A 14,257-nucleotide genomic window follows, 5' to 3' on the forward strand; every position below is an offset into this window, starting at 1 on the left:
GGTTTTGGGACTATTCCTGGCCCAAAGCGGCAGGCGGGGCCCAGCTCCCCGCAGCCTCAGCTCCAGCTGGGCGGGCCTGTAACGGGCCAGGGGCGGAGGGTGCCAGCCAGGGGAGCTTCCCTCAGCTTCCGCGCACAGCGCGGGCCTGGGGGCGGGGCCTCTGCCGGCTCCGCCGCGCGCCTCCCCCCGCCCGCGGACAGGCGGAGCCCCGCGCAACAGGCGGCCGCAGGTAGCGCTCGAGCGGGGCGGGGAGTCCCCAGGGGCGGGGCCGGAGCGGTATAAATACCTCGCGAGGCGGGGGCTCGGACCCAGACAGGCTCGGCTTGGCGGGATCGCGGCGCGGTGCGGTGTGACTTGACTGAGGAGCGGGGTCGGGCTGCAGAGACAGACAGAGGCGGCGGTTCCCTCGCTAGGTGAGCGGCGCTAGCCCGGCTCCTGCCTTGCTCGTCCGCGGGGTGTCCGGGAAACCCCGCAAACAAGGGGCGGACCCTGCCCGCCCCCCACTTCTCCTCCCCCAGGGACGGGGGGTCCTTCGGCCGTTGCCGCCCCCCCATATTCTCTCCGCCCCCCCAGGTCAGGGAAGGGGGGGGTCCTTCGGCCGTTGCCGCCCCCCAGGTCAGGGAAGGGGGGGGGGTCCTTCGGCCATTGCCTACCATATTGTCCCCTAGGCGCTTCTGAGGGTAGAGAAAGGGGGTTCTATGGCCATGCCCCCCCTCCTCCATGTTTCTCCCCCCTCCCAGGGCAGGGCAGGGGCCCCTCGGGCATGCTTGCCCCTATTCTCCCCATTGACTGCAGGGAAGAGGGGGCCCAGTGGGCTTAGTTTGGTGCTGCTGTCCCGGATGTAAGTGTCCTGTCCTGCGGGGTGGGTGTGTTAGTCCCCATGGCTGTGGGGATCAGTCCCACAGGACCTAGCGGTCAGAGCTGCTCTGCTGGGGCGAGCTGCAAGAGGCTGGAAGGAGGGCTACTTAACTTCCCAAAGTGCGACTCCTCTGAGGGCTGAGCATCCCAGCCAGTGGGGCTCTGCTGCTCCGGAAGGGCTGTGCACTGAGCTCCTCTACCTTCCCTCACCCTGCTTCCCAGAGCCCTGCCTGGAGAACGGGAGCACCTGCCCCCTCTGCTCCAATGTTCCAGCTTGGCAGGGTCCCTGCTGCCTGTGGGTGGGGATGAGGGACAGGGGAGGTGTGGAATCTGAGGGCTGCACCCTGGGGAGGAAGTTAGTCCCTTGTGTTCGGGGGGGGGAATGGAATAGGCAGGATCAGCAGCAGTGTGTTGATAGGAATCAAGATGGGTGAGATCCATAGTGTCCACCAGTTGGACCCTGAAGAATTGGGGGAAAATCCTGGTACCTATTGACTTCTTCAGTTTGGCCAGTTACTAATGTATTATCTGAACAAATTTACTAGCTGGGCTCTCTATTAAGTCTGCTAGAATCTTAGGGCTTGGAAATCTCACTGGAGACTTGTGGCTAATGGGAGAGATACAAAGTACTGGCAGTTCAGGTTTCCATAGCAGATGTCCCAGCTCTTCTCCCTGCCCCTCTCTGAAAGCAGTGAAACAGCTGGAATCTTGTTAGATGCTGATGCTATGATTCAGCCTCTTTGCACTTACAGAATTGGGAAGGGTTTGGAACTGAAAAACTATTTCTCTTTGTATGAAAGGCATTACATAAGTTAGTTATTAGTGTATTTCAGCCATATCTACCAAATTTTCTAGCACAACTGTAGCCTTGACTGCAACAGATCAGTTTTCATTGTTTACTCTTGTGTGTCTCACTATGTGTTTATAGCTGTAGTTTAAGTAGACTGACTACTTCTGAGGCACTATTCATGTTCAAAGCAAGATGCTTTGAAGATGGAATTGGATGAAAATGTGTGGTGAAGAATAGTTTTTTTTTTTAGTGTTGCTGCCTTCCTTTAGAATGCTTGCAAACTGAGGTGTCCCTGTACCTTACCCATGTTTTATACAGCTCCCAAGAAGTGTTCCCTACTTAAGGCTTGCAGAGGTTAATGAGTAAGATGGCAGTAAACATCTGTTAATTTCTCCTGAAAAGTCTGAGGGCATCATCTAAAAATAGATCTTGGAGGACCAAAAGAAGTAACTTAAAGGGAAATGGTTGGTTTGTAAATGGTCAGCTTGAAATCTAGAAAATTGTAAAAAATTAAAAAAAAAAAAAAATCAAAGGTGGTTTCAGGCCCTATAGCTGTCCTTGAGTGCCCTTGCCAAATGTTGTGGTTAGAGGGTCATGATTTCCTGTGTTTGACATACCTTTTTTTTTTTTTGTCTCCTGTTGTGTAAAAGACATGCAAAGAGAAACTGACCATACAGGGGAAACAATGAAACTGACTTGTCATATGGTCAAAATAAATGCTAAAAATAGGGAGAAACAAAAACATTATTTGTCTAATTTGCAGTTCCAACAATCAGATGTAACTTGTAACAATCTCAGCAAAAATTGAGACAAATGCATTAGAAACTGTCACTTTAAATTTAGTGCTGGGAACAACAGGTACTTGTATTCCTTAATCTAAAATCCTTGTTCTAGCATAGTTTGACTCAGAATGCCTTTACTTCGCATGTGATAAAAACACATAGTGCTGTTTGTGGTGTGTTTATGCTCTAGATACTTCCATGCACTGTAAGAATAATGATTTTACAGATCAAATAGTAAAACCAGGAAGTAAATTGGAAGCAAGAGAATAAGACTATACCCAGAATACAAGTAAACTTCTTCCATGCAAGTTTGTGTATTAGTCTGTTTGGAAAGCATGAGTTTTCAGAAACTGTATAGTGTATCTTTTTTTTGTGTACACAATCCTTTATGAAATACTACTCTGAAACTAGTCTGAGCTAGTCATTGTGAAAGGCTCAATACAATGAAAACAGAGTTAATGCAGTGAGGATGAAAATTTTTGATAGATTAATGTAAATAGGAAATATTACAGAAATTTGTTTACCTAGTACTTTGCAGTACAACCTGCACAGATACCATCACATAGGGTTTATAGTGTGGAGTAGTTTCAAACTAGGGTAAAAACTAAGGCTAGGTAGTCTCTTGAGACTTGAGTGTTGGCATTCAACTTTGAGAATTTGGGCCCAGAGTTCCTAAAATGAACATGAGTGAGCAGAGACATGAAAACTGTCACATGATAGGGAAATGAACACATAGGATAGCGGTTAGACTCAGCCAAACTTGTGGTGAGCACAGCCTGGAAGTTTTTAAAGAGTTGAATGTACTGTATTGGGCAGTGGCTGTCAGAACTAGGGCAGAAAGATTCTTTGCACCACTAAATCTATTTGAAATTGTAGTACAAAGCAGAACTCTTGTGCTACAGGATAAAAAGAATACTTGGCCCAAATGAAGTATTGGTGCTAGTTCACTTAAGTGTGGTTGTGTTTTTTTTTGGAAACTTATTAATAAATCTGGATGAAAATCAGAATTTCCATTTCCACATTTGTTTTGGAACAAAACATCTTAATTTTTTTCTCTGAACAGAAATTTCTATTCAGTCAGTTTGGAAACATCACTGTTTTGTTCAGACACTTCTGATTTGAAATGTTACAGTAGTTCTAAACTAAAATGTTTTGTTTATTTGAAGAAAATAAAAACACTTTGGGTCAGTGATGTTAATCTGTGTCCACCTGAGTTGCCATGCTGTCTCCTGCCCCTCTTTTCATAGTTTGGGCTCCCCAGCTGGACTACATCTCCCATGATACACTCTGGTCATGGGATTTGACTGATGAGCAGTGGTGGTTCAACCAGTTATGGAACCACAGTGAATCATGGGAGATGTAGTGCAGTTGGGGAGCCAGGTCTATTAAAGAGAATGAGTTCACAAGGCACTCAAACTACAACTCCCATGAGACACTGCAGCAACTGACCAAGGTCAATGTTGATTTGACAACAATAAGTATTTTGATTTGGGTCAGCTCAAGACAGTGTCATTTTGATTTTCCTGACAAATGCAAAAAACTTACCTATGGCCTCACAGAGCTGGGAACAGAATCCAAGTGGTTTGATTCCCAGTCCAGTGCCTTATCCAGTAGACTCTATTGTCTTCCAAAACTAATAAAAACTTAAGATTTACCAACTACATACATATTCAGCATGAGGGCCTTTCTGGAAAGTTAACTGTTCGTTCTCTTTAGCTCAACATATATCCTCTCCAGAGTCTAGAAGTGTGTTTTAGTTGTATGAAACAAATAGAAAAACCTGGGAAAGTAAATAGATGGAATTAGTTCAGACTGTGCCAGCATGCAGTACCAATTAGCAAATCCTACTTGAACAACAAAATAGAAATTGCAGAGTGCTTGAAGGAATATTATTGTGGTAGCAGTGAGAACTTCAAGCAGTAATTGCATGCATCAGTCATTGAAATAATGAATGACTAAATGCTGATTTTAAAAAACAAAAAATGAAATCATTGTAGTCATTTTCAGTTTTCTATAGTTCAGGTCTAAGTTTCACATTCTTGTCCCTTAAATAATAAAGCAAGTTTGAACAGAAGAATACTAAGAACAAAATGCATGCAATTATAAATAACCACATTACTAATTTCTTCCAAAACAAAATGAAGTGATGTTAGAGAATTGGTGTACCATTAATCAAAATTGCATGCACAATATTAATCTTCCTCCCATCACTGCCTTGTAACTAATCCTATTTGGAAGTTGATTGGTGTTTGGAAAATTTGTACCATCATGTCATGCAATTGTACAAGAATTTCTCAGTGAGTCTTACTGCTCTATAGCAAAAGGAGGAAGAAATAGTAAATTCCATCCTCTTAAAAACTGTACTTGGGTCCCAATGTACTTCTCAGAGGTGCATGTTTTTAAAAAAGAAAATAGTTTCCTTGGCATTGGAAACACGTGAGGCAGCCTTAGCCTTTTTATATAAGGCTTGCAGTAGACAGCAACACCCTTTTCAAATACTGCTTTGGATGCCAATGAAGATGACTAAAATCTGGGTGAGGCCACTTGAAAATCATGCTCAGTACCACTGAATACTTCAGTAATTCTCTCCAATCATGCTCTCCTCCCTATCCTTCTCCCTTCTGCGTTCTTTGGTCAAGATGAAGTGAACAGTTGGCTGGATGTAATCCCCATCGCCAGTTCTGCTTGGCTATGAGGCTTGGCAGAATTAGATTTTTATAATTTTGTTGGATAATATAAATTACCTTTAAGCATTTATCATTTAAAATTGTTTGCCTATCTGTAAATTTTGATTCTCAATAGAAATATTTTTTCATGGGTTTGTTCATGGTGAAATGACCCTTACTGACACAATAAAAATCTAATCTTTCCAGCCGTGCAATGATGTGGACATAGGACTGGAACGGAGCTCCTTTGTCTTGAGTCCAGTCCCTTGCATCATAAGCAATCCAACATGATTCTTTTCATAAATTTATCCATCTTTATTTGAATGTATGTTAAAGGAATAGCAGCAGTAAGAAGCAATTCAGAACTATTCCTGAATAGGTATCCCTTCAAATAGTTATATCTGAATATAACACAGCCTAAATAGTGCTTGATTTTGGTGGGTTCTCCACATTGACTTCATAAAGAGTGGCAGGAGAACATGGTTCACATACATGCAGGCATCATATTCCTCAGTCTTTGGTCCTTTAGCCCCAAGAGTAGAAGCAGCCCCTACACCTTGAACTAAAGAAGTCAGTTTCCACTTACTCTTAGATCAAGAGGATGGTGCAGGATCAGGCCTGTTTTCTTCATACTCTCATAACAGAATGTTATTGTCTCTCGACTATCTCCAATTCCATAGGCCAAATTTGACTTTGTATAGCATAGATATACAGTGTGTTTGCTGATGCAAGACTGAGTAGTCTGGTGATATTTTCCAGACATATGTTTGCACAAAGCAGGATGCATGTGAATTTTACAGTTCTGATTTTAATGTGTCAGACAACACTTCCTGTATTCCCTTTGTTTTGCGTTACTTCCCTTTCAGTTGTTACAATTCTATTAAATCTTTTTCAGTTGTCAATAATAGTATTTCTCTGCATAGCTGGAGACCTACCACACAGTTCCTTTCAAATAAACACTGCTTGTTACAAACAGAGCAGACTTCGCATACGTGAGCTAAAAAAGTAATTGGTGGCAGTAATAACTGATTCTCTGTGGAGTAGCCACTAGAGAGGGATGTGGCACTTTGCCAGTGGATTGCATGACTGCCCGACAGCAATGAAATGCTTTAGAGTCATGATGCCTGAGTTTTCATCCTGGCTCTAGGAGTGTGCTCTAGTAGCCAGAACAGGTGGACTGAAATAGGAATCTGGGGTACTGTTAGTTAATAATACATAATGCTCCAAATCCTTTGATGGTTGGATAGTTGAATTTAACTGAAAGCAAAGCCAAGCATGATGATTTGGTGCATGGCAAGGTGTATGAATCTGTGCTTATTGATTCCAGTTTTGCCAGTAGTGACCATGTGCAACTTCAGATTGACATTTGGCTGCTTGCTAGGGTAGATGGGGCTCTGCTTTATAATAAATTGTTATACCCCAAATTTCCACCCATCTGTGGAAAAAGCCAAGTCACAGCTTCCAGATCAGTGCACTTTCCCTTAGACTAAAGGGTAATTTGAAGTAGAGGGTGGACAGGAAAGCAAGCAGTAGGAAGGGTCAGAAAGTTAAGGCGCAAATGTAGAACAACTTCTATTGAACATGTGCAAATGGAAACTCTCAGAGAACTAACTATGCTGAGTTTAAGAGAGATTTATCATAGGAGAACAAAAAGAACAATGAGCAATGAGTTCTCTGGGCTGGATATTGTATGCCAATGCCAGATTCTCACCTCCTAAATCAAGCCTCTACTCTCAGCTCACCCATGGTCAGGGATCCCATGGTGGCCAGAGGAAATGCTACGAAGGCAAACTGAAAGCATATCTCAAGAAAACCAGATACCCCAAGTTGGGAGAAGTAAGCCACCAGCCAACATCCTCCATCAGGCAGTGGCCTGCTTTGAGCAGAAGTGCCTTGTCCTTGAAGCTGAAGAGAGAAGTCAGGAAAAAGAGGACTTTCTCCCAGCAGGCAGCTGATGTGCCAGGAAATGTCTGCACGTGCTGTGGGTGGATCTGTGGTTCCAGGATCGGACTCCTGGATCATCTCAGGACCCATATGTTAATCTGTGGTAGAGATAATCCTTGAATCTGGGGATTGCTGATGATGACCTCACCATAGTACCAATAATTCAGTCAATACATAGAAAATATGACTTCAGTGACCGGTCTTCCCACATAACATAGTGAATAGTCTAAATAGTTTGTTCACAAAGTGTAGGCTGACACTTGTGCATGAACTATCTGAATACTTATTCATCATAATAATTTTTATGGCAAGATGACTTTCCAATTAGTCAAACATGGAGAAACTGATTTTTTTTCCAGATCTCTTTATAAAAATACCTCTAATGAAAGCTGAACTACTTTGATGAACATAGCTTAAATTTTGCAGTATTATACACTGGTGCTTCCATTGATTGAATTCCTGTCTTCTGTAGTTCAACTGAGATGGAGTTTTTCTAAAGCTCAAGGGCCCTGTGCAGTTAAAACAGTGATGGTGTTAACTCATTATTACTATTATTATTTTGTCAATGCCATGGCAGACTGGTATACAGCTCCCATTGTTAGCAACAGGAATAGTCTAAGTGGTCCAGTAAAAGGCTGACAATGCTTGTTTGGGCATCACGTAAGTTTTCTTTGTTTTTAGGGTCAAACAATGGGACTTTTGTCACTTTCCCTCCACTGATGTTTAACTTGCTACTAGTTTAAGGATTCTCATCAGTTTCAATTTCCAACTTTTGTGGAGTATTGAGGATGTTTTAGAACCTTAATTTAACAATTTATCATGCTGACCCATATTGTCTCGCTGTTTACCATGTCCTTCTCCATCAGACTGTATCCATCACTCTCTTCTTCTGCTTAGACTATAAACTCTTATGGGGCAGATGCTATCTTTGTGTTTTGCTTTTTGTGCAGCACCTAGAACAGCAGTGTTTCAGGTCCATTACTGGAGCTTCTATAGTACAAGTAGTAAACTATTTTGTAATCTATACATGCAACTTATTAATAGGTATATCTCTATATATTAATCTCATAGAGCTGGAAGGGACCCTGAAAGGTCATAGAGTCCAGCCCCCTGCCTTCACTAGCAGGACCAAGTGACCCCCTCAAGGATTGAACTCACAAGCCTGGGTTTAGCAGGCTAATGCTGAAACCACTGAGCTATCCCTCCCCCACTTAAGCACATACCATTCAAAAGTTGCAGAATTGTAAGTAGTGGGTACTATTCCAACTACTCACTAGTACTGCTTGCAGTAGCAGTGCTGTCCTGCATCTTGGAACACCTTCTCACTATATAGTCTTATTTTAAGTATTCTCTCCACTACAATCAATGTTATAGCAGCTGATAGATGGAAATTGCCTTATGAACTGGTCAGTCTTAAATCTTTCCCACACCTTAGATTTTCATTCTCCTCACCCCATCAGGTAACTAGGAAGAGAGAATGCAATTTAGGCAAGGGTAAATTCAGCTGTGTATCTGTCACACCAACTTCTTGCTTGTGTGACCTCTGAATACTCAACTGTACTGAAGCTAAATTACACTTGTAGCATATAAAATGTAGTCCATTAAAAGATTTGGAATGGGGGGTGTGGGGGAACCCTTTGGCTGAGTCTCTTGACTCTTTATCAGTGTAAACCAGGCTTCCAGCAAGGGCTCCCTTGGAGCATAGGGTCATCCATTCTGCACTTAAACAGATACAGTTGGCCAGCCTAGATAAGCTGGACCAGGGTCTACTTCTTCCCATTCCTACTATCTCTTGCTTCACTGAACTACTGGAGAGTGGAATGGATGGTCTGTTTTGGAGAATCTTGAGTATGGATTGCAGTCTTTTCTTTCATGAGCAATTCCCGATTTGTTATGTAGAAGATCTCTGGGTGACTGATATTAGTTCCTTGCTTCTATAGCTTTTTGTGTGAAGTCCAAGAGTGGTGGTGGTAAACTCTAATTATCAATGTACCAACACACTTGATTTGAGTTATGGATCTTTCCTGCCCATCATGGGGTTCTGTGGGTGATTTTGTGATGTAAGCCAATGTCCATGAGGAGCATAGAATCATAGAATATCAGGGTTGGAAGGGACCTCAGGAAGTCATCTAGTCCAACCCCCTGCTCAAGCAGGACCAATCCCCAACTAAATCATTCCAGCCAGAGCTTTGTCAAGCCAGGCCTTAAAAGCCTCCAAGGAAGGAGATTCCACCACCTCCCTAGGTGACACATTCCAGTGCTTCACCACCCTCCTAGTGAAATAGTGTTTCCTAATATCTAACCTAGCCCTCCCCCACTGCAACTTGAGACCATTGCTCCTTGTTCTGTCATCTGCCACCACTGAGAACAGCCGAGCTCCATCCTCAGCTATCAAATCCTCCCTCATCCTTCTCTTCTGGAGACTAAACAATCCCAGTTCCCTCAGCCTGTCCTCATAAGTCACATGCTCCAGACCCCTAATCATTTTTGTTGCCCTCCCCTGGACTCTTTCCAACTTTTCCACATCCTTCTTGTAATGTGGGGCCCAAAACTGGACACAGTATTCCAGATGAGGCCTCACTAATGTCGAATAAAGGGGAACGATCACATTCCTAGATCTGCTGGCAATGCTCCTACTTATACAGCCCAAAATGCCGTTAGCCTTCTTGGCAACAAGAGCACACTGTTGACTCATATCCAGCTTCTCGTCCACTGTGATCCCTAGGTCCTTTTCTGCAGAACTGCTACCTAGCCATTTGGTCCCTAGTCTGTAGCAGTGCATAGGATTCTTCAGTCCTAAGTGCAGGACTCTGCACTTATCCTTGTTAAACCTCATCAGGTTTTTTTGGGCCCAATCACCTAATTTGTCTAGGTCCCTCTGTATCCGATCCCTACCCTCTAGTGTATCTACCACGCCTCCTAGTTTAGGGTCATCTGCAAACTTGCTGAGAGTGCAGTCCACACCATCCTCCAGATCATTAATAAAGATATTAAACAAAACAGGCCCCAGGACCGACCCTTGGGGCACTCCGCTTGAAACCGGCTGCCAACTAGACATGGAGCCATTGATCACTACCCGTTGAGCCCGACGATCTAGCCAGCTTTCTATCCACCTTACAGTTCATTCATCCAGCTCATGCTTATTTAACATGGCGGCAAGAATACTGTGGGAGACTGTATCAAAAGCTTTGCTAAAGTCAAGGAATAACACATCCACTGCTTTCCCCTCATCCACAGAGCCAGTTATCTCTTCATAGAAGGCAATTAGGTTAGTCAGGCACGACTTCCCTTGGTGAATCCATGCTGACTGTTCCTGATCACTTTCCTTTCCTCTAAATGTTTCATAATTGATTCCTTGAGGACCTGCTCCATGATTTTTCCAGGGACTGAGGTGAGGCTGACTGGCCTGTAGTTCCCCGGATCCTCCTTCTTCCCTTTTTTTAAAGATAGGCACTACATTAGCCTTTTTCCAGTCATCCTGGACCTCTCCCGATCGCCATGAGTTTTCAAAGATGATGGCCAATGGCTCCGCAATCACATCCGCCAACTCCTTTAGCACCCTCTGATGCAGCGCATCCGGCCCCATGGATTTGTGCTCATCCAGTTTTTCTAAATAGTCCAATAGAGCAAGGGATTACTAAACTCCCCAACTCCTGAATTATGTGGTATTTGAACACTATCACTAGAACTGAAAAGATTATTTTACCAAAGGAATAATTGACTTATCTGAGGTATCTAGGGCAACACTTAGCCTGTCTAAGGGCTTGTCTACACTGACACTTTACAGCGCTTGCAACTTTCTTGCTCAGATGTGTAAAAAACACCCACCTGAGCACAGCAGGTTTAGTGCTGTAAAGCACCAGTGTAGACAGTGCATCAGGGCTGGGAGCCACGGCCCTTGTGGAGGTGGGTTTTTTAAGAGTGCTGGGAGAGCTCTTTCCCAGTGCTCTGCTGTGACTACACAAGCCACATTAAAGCTCTGCCACGGCAGTGCTCTAACATTGCCAGTGTAGACTAGCCCTAATTTCTTCTCTACTCCTGTAGGAGACCGATAATGTAGATCCTCTGCACCAGTGTCTTATTGACGATCAAGTTGCACCAACACACAATGCCCTCTTTGTGTTAGCATAGTATGTATTTTAGAGGATTGCTGTAGCTACACCAGTGTAATGTAGATAGGACCTAAAAACATGAATGAGATTCCCCACTTTTTTGTTGGAGCCCCCATTGTAACGGATGAACTATGAGGTTTCCTTTCCTGTTCCCCCTTGCCTTGCCATAAGCTAATGTGATTCTGCTCCTGCAGGTTGGCAAGCACTGATGTTTGATCAGTGTTGAGAAGACTCTGTTCCAATAATTAAGGTGCATTAAGGCTTTAATTCTCCTCAGTAATCATGTGTGAGCCTTTTGAAATTTAATCCTTTACCTTGGCTGGAATTGCATCTAATAACCAGGTTCAAGTTTGTGGGAGCCTGCTGCTGAATATGTTGGCAGGATGTTCAATTAATGTAGACCCAAAAGCTGACCTGGCGAAGTGAAATGAAAGCCTTGGGATTTTGTTTTTTCCCTGGTGCTGGCAACTTTACACAAATGCTTGCAAATATAGATGAACTTTGTGTATTGAGCACTTGGGCAGGGGAAAACTATTTTGATCCAGGAAAGTTATGCCGGTACATCAACTACAAGCTACAGTGTAGTATTAGAGGGCAACACACAGCACCTCTTTAAACATAATGAAACTTGCAGTGAACATGTGTAAAACCACTTTCCCCAAGCAACTTTCTCTTCAGAAAATAAATTGGCTCACTGAGGTCAGATACTGTTTGTGGTTCAGTCTTTGAATCAGTGGAACAATACTATGCCAATTATATCAGGAATATTGGCTTTTGTTGAAAATCTTTCAAGTGCTCTTAATTGATAGAAGGAAAACATACTAAATCAGAAATGCCTGAGCTGATGCAGAAGTACGATTTGAAGATCCAGTGATTTCCAGATATCAAATCTTGTTACACACAAAGCTTTTTCTCTTTAGATCTTCACAGAAGTAGTGGAGAAGCAGGTTGGTCAGCACTTCCTAGCTTTAGTTTTTACTAAACATAATGTGACAACTTTGAACTATTGCAAAAACAATCATTTCAGTGCCATAAGATATCTAAGGTATTCTTTCTGGCATGGCTTTTTAAATCCTTTGTTTTGTGTTCTAACGTCCTGGAAACCTAAACCATTCCATGTAAAAACTTATGGGTATTTCTACCACAAAAATACAAGTTGTGGTGTGGTTCCCACCTAATACTGGAAAAATGCAGTCTTACCTTTCACAATCCCTCACGAAGACATGTTTGCATTACTTTTATGAACTTGAATTGAAACTAATGGACTTGTAGCAAAGCATGACAGTTTTTTGTTTTTGCATTCTTCAGTCCATATTGTAGAATTCAGTGAAAGGTTAACTTTATTTCACAGTATCCCCGTTTTAGCTATCCGACAATAGAGAAATATCTCTAGCTTTTAAATAGTGCATTTATTGTGAACAGTAGCTGACTATGTATTGTATATGGATTGCATAGATTTCTGTTCAAGGTTGCCTAACATTTTCCCTTGCCTTCATTGTCAGTTGCTTGTAACTGACACTTAATTTTAGATGAAAATTTTTATTCCCACTCTCTACCTAAGGCTGAAACTTTTCTGAAAAACTTAAGCAAAAATGGTAAATCCATTTCAGAGAACAAGATTAGGTGGAAAATAGTCATGCTAGTAACTTTTTTGTCTCCTGACCACTTTGAATAGCTTTAGTACTTGGTGTCAACTCACTGTCATAAACATGGCTAGGCTGTTTCCCTTTCACCATGTGTAACTTTTATTCCCCTGCACTTCTAGACCCAGAACATAACACAAGCATCTTGTAGCAGGTGCTTTCCATGCAGTCTTCCTCCTTAGCCCAGTTACTCTTAGCTTCCTGTTTCTTCTACTTATGTCCTCCCAATTACATCCTTAGCCCAGTAATTACCACCCAGGTGTTCACAATTAAGGCTGTTTTAGTCACAGGTATTTTTAGTAAGTCATGGACAGGTCATGGGCAATAAACAAAAATTCATGGCCCATGACCTATCCATGACTTTTACTATATACCCCTGACTAAAACTTGACAGGGGGAGGGTGCAGCAGGCTCCCTACCTGGCTCTGTGCCTCCCGCAGCAGCAGAGTTTGGGTCTGGTAGGGGGTTGGGGCACAGGATTGGGTGAGGCAGGCTCTAGGCAGCGCTTACCTGGGGGGCTCCCCAGAAGCAGTGACATCCCCCTTGCTGAGTTCCTAGGCAGAGCCATGGCCACGCAGCTCTGCATGCTGCCTCCACCTACAATCACCACCCCTGCAGCTGCCATTGGCTGCAGTTCCCAGCCAATGGGTGCTGTGAAGCAGTCACTCTGTATGCTTCCTCTGTCTAGTAGCTGAGCGAGGGGGATGTCCACTTCTGGGGAGCCCCCCAGGTAAGCACCACCCAGAGTCTACCTCACCCCAAACTCTGCTGCTGGGGGTGGGAATGGGGGGCACAGTGATCCCAGACTGCCCCAGCAGGGGCTGCCTGAGCTGCCGTTGAGCCAGGCGCACCAGCTGCTGCAGAAGTCAGAGGTCACAGAAAGTCACGGAATCTGACTTCCATGACCTCTGACAAACCCGCATCCTTACTCATAATACCTGAATAGAAAATGGTTAACTTCCTCCAGCTGGGCCTGCAGTCATGCTGCAGAAATGTCTGATCAGGGTGCTGCTGCTAGCACTTGATCATACTTGGATTGAAAGCCTCTTAGGGTAGGGCCAGACTAGTAGATCTAGTATAGTGAGGTTATCTCCTGGTGCTACCACAATACAAATGATGATTAATCAGGAGTTTGGAGCAGAAACCTTGGAACTGAAATTTGACAGAGGGATTGTTTTCATAGGGGATAGTAATATTCCCAAATGTCATCCAATTTGGATGAATTATAATCCAGATTCTTAAATTCTGGAAACTTGCTGTGCCTTTGCACAGCTGAATTTGTTAAACACTTGCTTCTTAATTTTCTGGAAATCCCATCACCAGTGCTCAGGGTGAAGTTTTAAACTGCCTGCACCATCCTATTTTCCCACATCAAAAAACATATTAGCCTAGGTGTACTAGTCTGGGAACCAGATGACTTGAGTTCTGATTGCACCTTTACCACTGTTGTGTTAAGATTACT

General features: G+C 43.5%; 1 protein-coding gene across 1 annotated transcript in view; it reads left to right on the forward strand.

The window, feature by feature from the left end:
- Positions 1 to 344: 344 nt before the first annotated feature.
- NDRG1 (N-myc downstream regulated 1) overlaps positions 345 to 14,257 on the forward strand; it is a 55,835-nt gene continuing 41,922 nt past the window's right edge. Inside the window, exon 1 of the mRNA XM_054020384.1 lies at positions 345 to 413. The gene's annotated coding sequence lies outside the window, so the exon portion shown is untranslated. The remainder of the gene's footprint in view (positions 414 to 14,257) is intronic.

Source organism: Malaclemys terrapin, chromosome 2 (assembly GCF_027887155.1).
Source record: "Malaclemys terrapin pileata isolate rMalTer1 chromosome 2, rMalTer1.hap1, whole genome shotgun sequence".
In the NCBI taxonomy this organism is placed as follows: Eukaryota; Metazoa; Chordata; order Testudines; family Emydidae; genus Malaclemys; species Malaclemys terrapin.